This window comes from Grammomys surdaster, unplaced genomic scaffold (assembly GCF_004785775.1).
Source record: "Grammomys surdaster isolate TR1022 unplaced genomic scaffold, NIH_TR_1.0 125701, whole genome shotgun sequence".
In the NCBI taxonomy this organism is placed as follows: Eukaryota; Metazoa; Chordata; class Mammalia; order Rodentia; family Muridae; genus Grammomys; species Grammomys surdaster.
Window position 1 is genome coordinate 307,239 of NW_021620536.1, and position 15,601 is coordinate 322,839.

General features: G+C 36.9%; 1 pseudogene; it reads left to right on the plus strand.

The window, feature by feature from the left end:
* Nucleotides 1–467: 467 nt before the first annotated feature.
* Nucleotides 468–932, plus strand: LOC114639343 (annotated as a pseudogene).
* The last annotated feature ends 14,669 nt before the right edge of the window (nucleotides 933–15,601 follow it).

Consider the following 15,601-nt stretch of genomic DNA (forward strand, 5'->3'; position numbering starts at 1 on the left):
TTAACACTTGCTCAGTTATGGATGAGTAAGGTAAAATATCCATGTCTTTATATTCTTGTTCCTTTTTTTGGCCAACCTTGAGGTCCTAGTTACAATACTCAAACCTTGTAACTAGAGGGCAGATGCCATTGCTCAGAGAACCATGTTGTTATATCTAGAGGTATGAACAAACTAATAACTGAAGCAGTAAAGTACTATGGCAATGATATAGCAGTCTACTATGAAGCTATGCATGTATTCTGTTGCCAAAACAGACATTTAGTTATGGTCTTCTGCAGAGTCATGAAAAGGACAGGCCAATCACTATGGTTCTCTTTGTTCAGGAGATCTTAAACATTCCCAAAGGATGAATATGACTCAGTTCCTAAACTATTTCAAATTTTATCATTAAGAAACACACAACATGGAGCCTGCCCACCACCATTTCATCCTCGGCCGCGGTCCTTGGCTTGCGGCGCGGTGTGGCGATGCCCAGCGGTGGGGTGCGCCCCGACGACCGTGCAGCGCCGGGGCCCACCCACACATCGACTGCTCATGCCGAGGCCCTTAGCAGCAAGATTTGCGATGGTGGAGGCACGGAAGGTTGTCCCCTGAAAACCACAGTGACACCGGGGCAGAAGTCTTATCGAGATTAAAGAACAGAAAATCATTGTGGATGAACTTTTTAACCTGAAGAAGAATCGGAAAGTATACAAGCAGCAACAGAACAGCAACATATTCTTTCTTGAAGATCGAACAAAAATGTTTTCTGAAAGCAAAAAAAACATTAGACGAACTAAAAAAAGAATACCAAGCATTAGAAAACTCAGAGACAACCGAAGTCAAGACACAGTCAGCCTGACTTCACAGAACCGTGTGTGGCATTTGCTGTTCTGTAAGCTTCTCTGTTGAGCACTTCAGTAAAGATTTGAAAGAGGACTTGCTGTATAACCTTATACGGCGGGGCCCCAACAGTAGCAGGCAGTTGTTAAAATCTGCTGTTAATAAAAGTGTTTATTTTCTGGTCATGTTCTTCATTTAAGAGGAGTTTTGACTATCCAGCCTGTGGAAGATGAACATGGCAATGTGTTTTTATGGAATGGAGAAGTTTTTAATGGAGTAAAGGTTGAAGCAGAAGATAATGACACCCAGGTTATGTTCAATAGCCTTTCTGCCTGTAAGAATGAGTCTGAAATGTTGTTGCTCTTCTCTCTGATAAGCGTGGAAGGCTCCAAATCCTACCTTAGAAAACCTCTCTCAAGATTACATCATACTATGATTATTCTACCATATAACAGTACCTTGTGACAGTTACCTCAAAATAAACAGCTGCTGCCTTACTGGGGAAAACACACACACACACACACACACACACACACACACAGAGCATAGTTCTACTTCTAAGTTTTCATCTACAATATATAATCATTGTTTTGACTATGGACCCAGAAAAATTTCCAGTTGAATTACACAGGAATAGAACTAAACAGATTTTAAATATAGTAACTAATATTTTCTATTTCTAGCTGTTGTAAAAATTCTATATAACAAAATTCTCAGTAAAACAGGCTAGAAAAAAAAGGGATGGAATCATTCATGTGTAATTTGATTCAAACAGAAACAAAATTGAAAGGAAAAAAGCGTATCGAATAAAACAAAATAAAAATTTTTATGTGTAAAACTTCCTTTACATAATTCTTATATAAATTCTATATGAAAATGTAATGTGTCTGATTGTAACAGAATAATAAGCAATAAATAGTTGCTCCATGTATTCACCCAAATTCTTAAGGCATGACTCCTGGCAAAAATAAGAAACACTGCCCCAGTCACTGCCTATTTGTCAAGATAAATATCTGTGGAAGCACTGAAATCTTGCTTGAAGTGGCATTGTCTTTGGCTACAGAATGGAAATCAGGGAAATCGTGGCCTTCATGGTGTAGGTTTACACACTGGATAATGATAGAGGGTGGATGGGGCAGAGAAGGTGCAGCAAGGAAGGGGATTTAGTAGGAATTTTAGTACTTTTTTTTCCTATGAAAAGGACTCTATAAATTTTTTATAAGTTTTTATACAATAGTTCCACGAAACTCATAATAAAGCTCAGCTTTGGTGTTAGACGTTATTCTACGTGACCTTGAAGACATACCGAGTGGCTCAAAGTTCTTCAGCTTTAATCAGTCTCCTATAGAGCCACACTCCCACCCCCGATCCATCCATCTCACCAGTCTGTTCTCAGAAGTGTGTGGACTAGGAGTGTGACAGCAGGTTTCAGAGATGCATCACATTGTCCAGGCCCCAATCAGACAGAGAAATCCCACTCTGATCACTCAGTTAGTAGGACCAGACCTGAAGAGCTGACTGCCAGAAAAGGGTGCATTGTAAAAGGAGTGTATGGATTAAATCAAACCCAAACTTCATTAAGTGCATATGAAACAGACCAATGACTAGAGTCTCTGATGGAATGCTCCTTGTTTGACAGAGAGGGAGACATCTGGGTCAGAAGAAGCTTGAAAAAACTGTGGAGCAGAGCAGCTAATACTGGAAAAACTGAGCTTGCTAGACAGGCTACAGATAGGGTCACAACATGGCATTGGTAGAAGAATAATGGTTGGTTTCTTGGTTGCACACAACTAAAATCCATTAATTTTAATCTCTATGATTGTCAAATGGCCAAGAACAAGACAGTTTCATCCTTATTGGAGCAAATGTTCTACAGAGGAACCTCTCATTTCTGCCTCTGTAGACATTTACAAGTGCCAGATACAGAAAGGGCTCAATCAGAGCTTAGATTGTGACTTTATCCACTTATATACTTTTCAACTTTTAAAATAAAATAAGTATAAATAAATAAAATAAAAATAAACTTTGAATATAATTTTAATAGAAAAAAATATTTGGGATTTGTTAACTGGAGTTAATTTTTAAAGCTAAAAATGTCCCCTTTTCCTCTTCTCTGCCTTCCAGCAACCTTGTTTCCATCAACCTCTATACAATGCTGGGTTCCATGTGCATATTAGACTTTAGGTATACAGAACAAAATGTCTTTACCTTTGGTCAAAAAGAAGTGATTACTGTTTCACCAATCAGAAACTGAAAAGGGTAGCACTTAGTTCTCTGGCTGCCTAGACTAGATTGAAGCTGGGAGAGTCTTCTTGGCATATATGAGGCACTGCATTGGTGCTGAACTGTTAGCAACTAGATTCTGAGCCATTTTCCCTGTTTGGAGGACCAAAGTATCTTGGAGCAGATGGAACCTTCATACTTGGATCTTAACAATGTTGCTGATCTTGGTGGCCCTCAGATTGAGGACAGCCACAAGCATTGAGGATAAAAATGTAATGTGGAATTTAGCACAACATAATGTCATATTAAATAAATGCCATGCTAAGTTACACAATGGATAAAGTGAAGTGGCAGTTTTGAAATGCTAGATAAATGATTTACTTGCTTTTGTGTTAATTTAGGAATTCCCAGATGACCCACAAGACTAGTATTATTTTGTTAAATTTCTGTGTGACTGGGTTTCTGAGTTTTACAAAAGTAAATAGGTCCTGAAAACCAACATGAATACTGACTTAACACCATTATTTTAATTGTATTGTATAAATAAATAAACAAATAAATAAATAAATAAATATGAAGCATATGTTTCTATGCATCCTTATATATCCATCCTCTCGAGCCCTTAATAGCATTAAGGCATCTCTTGGTCTCCCTGGGCTAGATGCCAGGGTCTGAACTGACCATTGGCCAGACATAGTTACTCTGATGTTAATTTGGCAGCACCCTGATATCTCTGCAACAGTTTTTTCTAGCTGTGTACCTTTCCTCGGTGCCTAAGACTGTTGGGGAATGCTAAAAGCATGCCTTTGACAGCATAAGGTTCATTGTCAGATGTATAAAATTCAGGGGACTTTTATAGCAGCAGCTGCTACACTAGAATTGGGAAATATAATTCTCCAGGTAATCACAAAGATAAAAAGAAAAGGACAAAATGCAGAATTAGAAACAAATATTTTATTTCCAAGCAATATACCAACAGTGCAGGAGGGAGGACTGAGAACTAGCATTGGTTGTGTTGTGACTGTGGTTTCAAGGTTCCCATTAAGCCCAGGAAAAGGAGAATTGCAGGAGTCAAATGTGAATGTGACAGCCAAGAAATGCTGTCATCTGCAGGACTGTAAGCTCATTGGTTTCCAGGGCCGGAATTGTAGAAGTGGTTTTCTAGTTTGAAAAATCTGAAGATGTAAAGGGGTGAAAAAAGGTGTCCTGAGTCTTTCAAACTGTTTGATGGCTGATGATTGGGTAATGGAAAGAAGAGGGGAAGAATGCTTTGGACAGAGTGCTATCCCTGCAGATCGTGCACATTTATTAGGCAGAGGAAAATTTTTTTACAAGAAACTCAAAAAGAATGTGAGACCGAAGATTGTGGACATGCTCTGTGGAGCCCGAACTACAAAACAAAAGAAAGTATGTAATGAGGCTACCTCATTATCCCATAAACATTGGCTCTACGATTCATTCTTTCTGCAACAGCTATGAGGGGAGGCAAATTCCTCAGATCCCCTCTAAAGGAACAGCAAAAATACTGACAGGAGATCCCTTGAAAATAAGTGAGATCATTCATTTAGGGCTCTCTGCTTCTGACATCTGTGATGATTTGAACGACTTGGAATAAATTAAGACAGATAATCCACTCGCAGAAAACACGTATACGGAACTTTCTAGTGCATGTTCCCACATAGCTTGCAGTTTTTGCTTGCCTTACAGAAATCCTTTTCCATGAGAAGTGTGCCTTCTGAAGCATGGCGTGACGGTCATTATGGTGTCTTTGTGGTTCACACTGTGCAAGCTGCCTGCTCCCAGCTGGAGCCAATGTAGTTTGGTCTCTAAAGATTTCTCAATCTACAAATCTGAGTTACCACAAACAAAATAATGGCTGATGCTTCTTTTTAAATTGTTAAGCCTTCTCGATTTTGTGGACAATAGTTTGTAGCATTTCCTTTGAATACCTGGTGAAAGTAACTCTTTAAGTTTCATTTGTTTATTGATTTTTTAGTAGGCATCTTCAAGGCATCTGAATATCTCAGGTCCTCCTCAAAGATGCCATTGAAAAGAATACACAATAGAGAGGTTTTTGTTCTATAAGCCACTCAGCTAATTAGGAAGCTGGCTCATTGCCTGCCTGGTGAGTACCCCATTTTTCTTGGTTTCCAACCCAGTGACTGATTTTTCAATGTTTGATGTGTTGATAGACCTCACGCACCTTGCCCAGTGCCTCCTTATTTCTGTCAAGTTGCCAGTCCCACTGTATTGTCTAGCTTTGGTACATTTTACTTCTACTTTACTATCAGGTAGCTGCTTAGGGAATACCTTCGTTCATTTTGGGAAACAAACTCACATCAATAAATATAATAATTTGTCAAATTTTGCTTCTTTTAAGCCATTTTTACTTGCCATCAAGATCAAATTCAAATATTATAATTCTCCAGATTAAATTCAGACTTGTCAAATGTAACATAGATTATTTTTACTTTGACTACAGGATATCTTTTTCATTGAGAGACTATAATGTCATAAGTCCTTAGAAAAATGCTTACTGCAGTTGCTTTGCTCAAACTACTTTCTCAGACTTTCCTGCAAAATATCTTATTTTGGTGTTAATCAATGTGAAGAAAAATCTGCTAATGAAACCCCTGATTGACTACTGGGCTTAGTTTTTGTCAGCCCTTGCATCTAGCCTTGGTTTCCCCTTTGAGGAAAGTGTGCTCAGCGATAGCTATTTGAACAAAAGATGAACAACTAAAATGTTTCCAGCCTTGACAACTAGGAGAATATGAAGCCAGGCTTTGAGAAAATGGGCCAAAGCATGCAGCGGATATACCTCAAGGATGACATGAAAAAGTTTGCATATTAGCTTATAATATACCTTGGTAAAACAATCAACAAATATTTGGATAATATGCAAATGAATCTTGAGGGAGTATATCTACATTGAAATGTAATTTTGGAAGTCATTGAGATATACATGTAATTAAAATCCAGAAAGTGAACAGTAAGCCTTGATGTCTCAGTAAGAAAGATAACATAAAGGCACAGCCAAGGATGCAGCGTGGTGAATGAACTCTGGTGTCAGATTCAGAATATGCAGAAAAGCAACTTGTAGAGAAAAGAACTTGGTTACCTGTTGACGATGAAGGAAGTACCCGTCAGAAGCTAAAATGATCTTACTGCTTTGAAGACAGGCTATTGGCATCTATTGGTGTCTTGTAATGTTTGCAAGACCTTTTCACAGTTAAATTCTGATAGGAAAAATAAATGTAACAATAGAATTCTAACTAAGCCCAGGCCAATGGCGTCTAGCATTAGTGCCTTGTTGATTTCATTACAACAAAATTCTCCACTATGAATTATTTAGTATAATGACTTTCTCCAGTCCTCATATAGAGAGTAGTTCTTCACTTATAATGAAAAAATCATAAGAATACAAACTGGCTCCATGAAGGTTGACTTAAGTTAAAAAAAAACTTCATTCTCTAGGGTCATAGTGGTTTATCCAATGTGAAATGTGTTGTGCTCTGCAGAAGGTGGGCTCTGGGGTGTGCATTTAAATGGAGCTAATGGATTTCTTCTGTGCCATCCATCCTGGGGAGAAATGGAGAAGCCAGTGCAATGAAGCATGCAGCCGAATTGCTCACTTAGGTTCTCTGGATTGTAATAGTGGAAGTGGTGTTTTTCTCCCTTTCTCTAAAGTTACTCTTTTTCCCCATTGCCATAATAGTTTTCCAATATGACATATTCTCTGCCATGTCTCTCTTCCTTCAGGCCTACCTGTGTCTCTACCCTACCTTCCTGCCTGCTTCTCCTCCTATAGTTTACGTTTTTTTTCTTTTTCTAATGAACTCTGGTCTCTTCAAGATGATGCAAAGAGGTGTTCACAGAGCATGCCCTTAGATCTGTCTCCGATGAAGTGCTTTCTGAAAACCTCAAATGCATATGAAGAGCTTCAAAATTGGGCCTCCTTGAATAGGTAAAGAAGAACTTGACTTTCTAGAAGAAACTGGTGTGGTTTATATCTTTAATATATTTGCTTTGTACTTTATACCAGCTTCCTTGCCCACTCTGTGCCTCCTGCTCTTTTTTTAGATTTAGTTTTTATTAATTAATGAATCTGAGAATATGGGAGGTGTGCTGCCCACTTAGGCTTTTGGTTAAGTCTGTGCATTCAGTATAGAAATCAGTTTTTTTTTCATATGATCCTTAGGAAGTGACCAGTAGAGCCCTCAACAAACATAACAGAAATCTTAAGTATTCTTAGGAAGCTACTTTTTTTCACAAACATCTTTTATAATCTCTGTGCATACTAAAAACTGAAACCCATACTATGTTGTATGTGAACTTCATATGAGAAAATATTTGATAGGCCTTCCTTCTTTCCTTCCTTCCCTCTTCCCTTCCTTCCTTCCTTCCTTCCTTCCTTCCTTCCTTCCTTCTTTCCTTCCTTCCTTCTTTGTCTTGCATGATGAAAGAAGACTGACTGCTTCTTATGTTCAAGAATCTTGTCTCTTTTTTCTTCATTACGTAAACAGGCAGCAAGAATACTGGCATGAGTGTTATCTTGGATATTAGATACAATTGAGTTCCAACTATCTGAAACATCTCACCATGAATAAGTTCCTTAACCTCTGCTATTGAGGGCAATGGATATGTGAAGTGTGTAGGCAAGACCTAATGTGGAATGCCAGCTCTCAAGTGTACTGCTGTACCCTTCTCTCTCTATGAGACTTAGATCCATTTGAAAGATGGAAATTGCTTTGTGCTACATGAGAAGATCACAATAGGAAGACATGTTAAACCATCTGAAGCTTCACTTGTCATGTGAAATTAGGATGATCTTGTAAGTTATGTATCAAGATATCACTCTGACAACTTAGAGCTATTGTAGTTACCTAGTGTATGCTTATACCTCTGCTTTTCTGATCTTTTCAAGATCAAAAGCACAGGGCTCTGAACATCAGGGACTCATATTTTAGTGAATAGTCTAAATAATTATATGTATGATTCTTTCTTAAGGTAACTCACACACTCTGCTATTTACTAGCTTCAAACTCAAACCTATATGAATTGTTTGGGAGGAGGAAGAGGAACTTAATTTAATCAGAAGATTGTAACATCTCTTTGTTTAATGCTGATTGAATTTATAAGGGAAAATAAAATTAAGGAAAAACTATCTCTGCAAATTTAATCTGCTTGGAAGGACTTTAATTACTCAGAAGAAAGAAGAACCATAGAATAGTAGAACCTTCCCTAACTGGGGCATGGGAATTGGGAATATGGGAGTTTTCTTGCTAATTCTCTTTGAAAGGAAGGTCTGTGTGTTTGTCATTGCTGTTTCTTGCCTTCAGTAATGTTGGCTCAAACAGTCCTTACTGAGTTGATGTGGATTTGACATCAGTCAGTGCTGTTTTGAACCTGAATGATTCATAACATCAAAGATTTAACTCCAAGGGGTTTATTATCTAGTAGATTCAAAGAGATATTAACTTATGAAAACAAAACAACAATGTTAGGAAATGTGTAACCAGCTAGAAATAAATGAGTTATTTAAAGATTAGGAGTCAGGGGAGTGTTGGCTATCACTGAAGTGTGTCTTGTGGTGGAAGTTAAACCCAGTACACAGTCACAACAGGGCCGAATATCAACAAGTCTATAGTCACAGCATTGGAAAGAGGTTTATACAAAAGGCAGTGTCAGAGCAAAGATGAAATATGACAGGAGGGGTCAAGTGGGGTCTCTCATGGGAGTGTGACCTGGGGAGTTTAAAATATTACAATTTAACTGGTTCTTTATCCCATCCTGAGATTATTATGAGGACACCCAAATCATCAACGTATTTGATTATGTTTGTAAAGCTATCCCCAAAGCCCCATGAGTAATCATGCTATAGAATATTACACTCACAAATGTGATAAGATCCTTTATAAGAAGGAAGGAGAGATCTATACTGTGTCTGTACTGTTTTATTAGAAAAGAGAAGAACCATCTACAAACCCAGATACTTAGCAATCACTGGTTCTATGAGAGCCTTGATCTAAGACTTTCTAGCCTTGAGAACAGAAAGAAAATTTGCTAGTACTTTTATTCAGCTAATCTATAATATGTTCGTCCTAACAATCTAAACTAACTAAGATACTCTAATTCTCACAGTGTTGAGAGGGGAAAACAGCTCTCCCTGTACTTGGAGATCATTTAAACTCTCAGAGAAGACCCAACTCAGGAAGAATATATGTATGTTCTTCAAAATCTGTGATCTTGCATTTCCCAAGATTTCCAGATTTATAAGGAAAATCAAGAAGATTCTTAATCTAACTGAAAGATTTCTGTACCTAGTATGAGTTTTCCACCAAAAATAATTGGAAGTATTTTAATTTAATTATTTATGTAGGAAAGAAAGTTTTGCTTTTTTTTTTTAATGAGGTTATCCTAGTTTGGGGGGAGATGACTCAATGAGCAGAATGTTTGCTTCACAAGCATGAAGACCTACATTTGGATCCCTAGAATCCATGTAAAAAACTCTGTAACCATAGTACTTGGAGCAGTGGAGACACGATCTTGGGCACTGTCTAGTTAGCCAGTCTACCCAGTCAATATGTTCCAGCTTCAACGAGAGACCTTGTCTAAGACAATAAGGTTGGTAATAGTGGAGGAAGATTTCTGACTTCAGGTTCTGACTCCCACGGGGGCCTACAAGATATTTATCCACTCCTATACACACACACACACACACACACACACACACACACACACACACACACAGAGTGGAGGGAGGAGAGGAGAGAGATTCTTCTGTGACTTATGATTCAGTATATCCTTGAGGACCTGAAAACTATTCTGCTATTCTGCTTACAGTTTCTGACTAAAGATAACTTAGTTGAGCTACTTTAGCTAAGTTATAGTAGATTTACTGTGAATTTTCAAGTTAGGGATAGAAGATTGAGAGATGTGTGATTACTGTAATGGACATTATGTGTGCAGATTCTTGAGAGTTACATCAGTGCCCACTAGAAAGTACCTACCACAGAGTGGATGCTGGTCAGCATTATCAGAGAAAATGATGTAATCAGCGGATGTCAAGCAGCGTCTGTCCTTAGCTATGGTAGTGGTTGCATAATCGACCATGAATGAAGACCATCAAAGCAAGAGGTGCATGCATGAATAAATTCATCTGCTTGCACACCCTTTCTCTAAACTCAGTGAGCATCAGAGATCAGTCCTGAGTCATGAATGGAAGTCTTGGGACCACTGTGAAGGAAGTTGAGCCTGTACTTGATAGCAAGTGTATTAGCTAAAACCTATAATGGAAGAAACCCAGGCCATGACAGAGTGGTTTGGATTGAGGAGCATCCAGAGTATTTAGTTGAAGAAGGAGATGATGGACATCCGTTGTTGCTGCGACAACAGGCCCTGTGTTACAGCTTCTCACTCAGACACCTACTGTGAGAAATAATGCTGAAAAGACAGGGACTGTTTGTTTATACATTAGAGAAAGTGAATTTTTATGTCTCGAGGAATAAAGAATATTACTAGGTAGGAAAGTAATAAAAATCATATGTATTATTTGTACAAATGCTGATTTTCATAGGAGGGGGTTGGTGAAATCATTAGTACAAACAGGCAGCCACACACATATGCACACACACACACACACACACACGCAAGTAATGTGAAAAATTAAAGACTAAAACTTGTAGAATAAACTTTATTTCTCTCAATGATTGCAGTAATCAGTGTTTCCTTGGTGAGTTTCTTAAAGTGCAGTAAAATCACAGATTTTAGGGCCCTTTGGTGAAAACAGTATTAGTAAAATGATGTTCAGTTTCAGGCTTAGTACAAACACACAAAACAACATTATCATTTGGGGTCTAGAATCATTCCTGAGGAGTAGTATCAGTGACTCAATATTATCCCAACTTTGGGATAATTTAACAATTGTATAACATTAGTCAGTAAGTCAGTCACCAATTCAAAGATACAACCATAGTTCTCTGTCAAAAACTTCACACTTTCAACTAAGCTGTCATAATAGCCATTGACTTTTGTTCCAAATGAGGAAACTAAACAACAAACAGTACTTTGACAATTCTCTTCTAATTATCTGTTGTGTTCTCAAATGAGGAGTTTCAGAGTATGGGCACTCAGTGTTCTTTAATTTTAAAAGAGTGTCAAAGAGAATCTTTCTTTTTACTATTTGCTTCTACAGTATTTCAGGTGACTGTTGATAGTCCAAATCAAGGTGCATGGTTGCTGGGGCTCATATTAACGATTACATGCAGTGTAATAAATACAAATTTAACTGTCTATCAGGTTTGAAGAATGAAAACTAGTACATTCCTTCTAAAGTAAAGGATCAAAAATAAAGTATTGTAATTCAAAGTGGTAATTTATTTTTGAGGGGGGATTTTTGCTTAGAAGTGAGAAAACATCTCAATGAATCAGTGTAGATTTGCATTTGGAATGAGGGAAATGACATCTTTGTAGTTACACTGCCTATATAATGTAAATCAGGAGCTGAGATGTACTTTATTTTAAATTGCTTTTTAGGACTGTTGAACTCCTGTTGATTTATATACAGGATTGATGTCAACATGTTCTTTCTGCCTCTATTTTCTTTGATGGGATTATTAATCTTTGATTACCTCCCATAATAATGATTACCTTACCATAATCATAAGAGTAGGAGTTTACTGGAGTATACAGCTCGTTTTCGATTTTTACTTTTTTCAAGAATAGGTTTTTACTTTTAAAGTTCTTTAAATTTCCCCATTTTGAAACTGTGAAGAGAAAGCATGGACATTGTAAGATAATCGTGGTCAACCATATTCGAGTAACCCTATCTTATTTAAACTCATCTATAACCAAGGACTCAGAATCATCCTGTGTCTTCAGGTTGACCAGATGTCCTAACATCTGTTGTTTTTCTCTCAGATCACTTCACTTCTCAAGCAAGCATCATTCTTTTCATATGTAAAATCTAGTTATATAGACAGTGTTACTTAAGTAAAAACAAAAGTCTACTGAAATATCTTTGACTTTTTCTCCAATAGCTTTCTTCAAATATTACTTGGCTTTTAGGTGAAAATGATAGTTCATGGGCCCTTTGCCTTTTGAAGATGGATTTTTTTTTTCATGATTAATCATGTAAATCTCAATTTGAGTAGTGGTAGCTCCCAAGGCTTCAGAGTCTAACCATTAACTTGGGAATTAGGCAGTCTTCTTCAATTAGATCAAATATAAAAATGACAGTGTTAATAAAGTAATATGATACATAGTTATTATAAATATGCTACTTGTAAGCCTGAGATATTACTCAAGAAAATTATTGATACAAGAAAAGAAGAGATTTTTTCATTGCTAACGTAAAAGAGTTTGAAGCTGCCACTCTTACCTTCAGAAAAACAAACAATCCAAAAAAGTAACAAATTGAAAATCAGATATTTTTCTTGGAGTTATCATAAAGCAGATTGCCAACTTCAGTTCTGGTGAAATGAATACAGACAGCAACAACAGAGATTTGTCAATTGTGAGTGAGCTGCTAGACACACATATATGTGTGGATAATTTCCTTGGTGGCTTTGAACACTTGCTAGATTCAGAGTACAGACTCGCTTGAAGAAAGAGAATGACTGGAGACCACAGTTTAGGAACAGGGACCAAAATATACTAAATACCCAGAAAATCAAGAGAGGGGAAGTAATGTGCTGTATTATATATTCTCCTTCTCTTCATCCTTGTCAGTTATCAACGAAAGATTGTATTATTTTTTTTAGTATGTACCAATTCTCCTTTAGGAACATTATCCATTCTATCCTTATTACTGCTAAATTTTGCCAATTAAATGTTGGAAACTGGAGTGTCAGCATCTGCCCAGTTCACTGAAGGAAGATAAGAAATCATTCAACTTTGGTTGTAAGCCAACAGAATTTTAGAGTTGTTTGCTTTGATTTTAAGCCAACAAAATTTGAGAGCTGTTTTTACTAAAGACTATCATGATGTATAGGTACCTGTAGACATTCTGAAGGTTAAGATAATACACTTCATTGAAAATAGTTGTTTGCTTGCTTTTTATATACCAGTAACTAGATGACATTGGATATTGTATGAAGATTTTCTAAACAGTGCACTTGTTAATAATTAACTATATCCACATAGACGTAGCCACCTAGTTCATTCAATAAGGACTTTGGCTTAAGCCATGTGTTAGTCATTTAACAATCTGTGTACTTCACCAACGTGATTATGGTAATGAATAAGGAAAACATTTCTCATGAATGTCTGTAAAGTGGACATAAATATGATTAAATGGTTAAAAAGTATCTGCATAACTGTTAAAGATAGAATTTGTTGTAAATATCTGTGACTAAATTCTAATTATCTTCAATACATTTTTTGCTGTTGCTTGTCTTTGATATTATAGCCAAGATTTCTTTTTGATTCAAGTTCTATAGAAAATAACCATGTTGTATTTATACCAGTATGTTTGTTTTGTATGTGGGGGCTGGTCATATATGACCACATGTATATATAGGTGTGCACACTTATATGTGCAGAAAGGCTTGATGAGAACATTGTGTGTCCTGCTGTATCAGTGTCTACCTTATAACTTTAAAAACAATTTATCTCATTTTACTTAGCATGAGGATGAAGACCAGCAAGTCCCAGTGAAAAATCCTCTCTCCATTCTTTACAGAATGGATAGGCTTCTTTGGCCATGCTCATCTTTTTATTTGTTTGCTAAACATTTTAATTGAGATCCTCAGGCTTGCATATCAATGCTCTTACCCACTGAGTCATCTCCCCAGACCATATGCCATTTCCTTGTTCTTCTTATTCCTGTTCTTCTTGTTCTTCTCATTGTTGTTGTTGTTGCTTTTCTTCTTCTTTTTCCTCTTGTTTCTCCTCCTCCTCTGCCTCCTCCTCCTCCTCTTCTTCCTCCTCTTCTTTCTCTCCTCCTCTTCCTCCTCCTTCTCCTCCTCCTCTTCCTCCTCCTCCTCCTTCTTCCTCTACTCTTTTCAGAAATTTCTCAGTACCGCTATTTAGAATTGCTCAAAGTGAAATTTAAATTCAATGGTTATCATCTATATTAAAGATTGTTTCTTTTCAAAATGAGTTCAAAATTACCTGATGGCAGCTCCTACTACCAAGATATGGCTTCTTCTTTCATGGTGTGAAGTTTCATTTAACAATAAAAGTGTTGATAATAGGGATCATGATAGTGATCATAAAGACAATATAATGGCTGCTGTTTATCCAGGTTACACAAAGATTCAGGAGCCATACTTTGTATTTCTTAAGAATTGGCTAATTCAAGTCTCACTGCAACATCATTTACTCCCACCATAACACAGTGCTTTCATTGTTCTAATGTGGATTGAGGACCCATGGTTCTCCTGGAGTTCTCCAGACCTTCAGTGTTAAACTGGTACTGCTATGGCATCTAGTTTCATGCACTACTGTGCAGACTAGAGCCCGAAATTATCAATTCCCTCGTATGTATTTATTCCATCAGTTCTACTCCTCTAGAGAACTCTCACTAATACATGAGATACATTAATACATTAATATGAGAGAGAACTCTCACTCATACTAATACTAACACAATAAAATGTACATGACAATAGGCTCAGAGAAGTAATGAATGAGTACAGAAAAAGCTAGTCATGATTAAGGTTTGACCTCCATAAGAAGAAGATAGGTAACTCTGTTCCACTCATCTGCTTCTGTTTTTTGGGGTTGTTGTCTATTGGAGCAGTTTATATGTAAAATAAGGTTAGTTATAAAGCAATGCTTCTAATATCATTAAAGCAGATTAAAAAAATTCTAAGCTAGCAGTCAGAGAAAGAAACCAGAATATATGTAGACTATAAAGATCCCAACCAAAGAGTTGAAGTGCAGTCCCAAAGCCAGAAATGTCAATAGAAACCTACTATATCAGCTAAACATGAGGAAAGAGCCCAGTAGACATAGACCCTCTTTGTCACTCCACATTCCACATATCTAGTGACCAATTTAGAGTCAGAAAACTCACTTCCTGTTATGAATAGTACATAGCAACATTCACTGGGGTGGACTAAGCATGTAGAATAGGCTATAACTATAGACTAAGGCCTTAAGCATGAATTATATCATACCAATCCTGGTCTATTTATTCATTTAACCAATTTACTACTCAGTTTCCTACATTAAAAAATAGAAATAATAATGTACATACCTAGTAAGAATATGTTATTATGGAGATATACAGTAATATATAGATGTGGCAAAAAAACAAACAAAATTATGCTATAGTAGACAATGAATAAACGATCCAAATAAGTTTACTCACACTATCAACAATAAAGATGCTCTATAGACATTCATTTCATGAATATGCCACCAGAAATTACAGTTATTAGAGCACCTAACAGGTTTTTTTTTTGTATCCCTTTGTTCTTGTCATACTGTTCTGCTATTCCTTTCAGGTAGATATATTTATACAATGATAGTATCCTAAATGACTTTCTCTCACTAGCATCCGCATTAGACGCTGTACAGAAGAATATCTCTGTACCTCTGTAAAGGT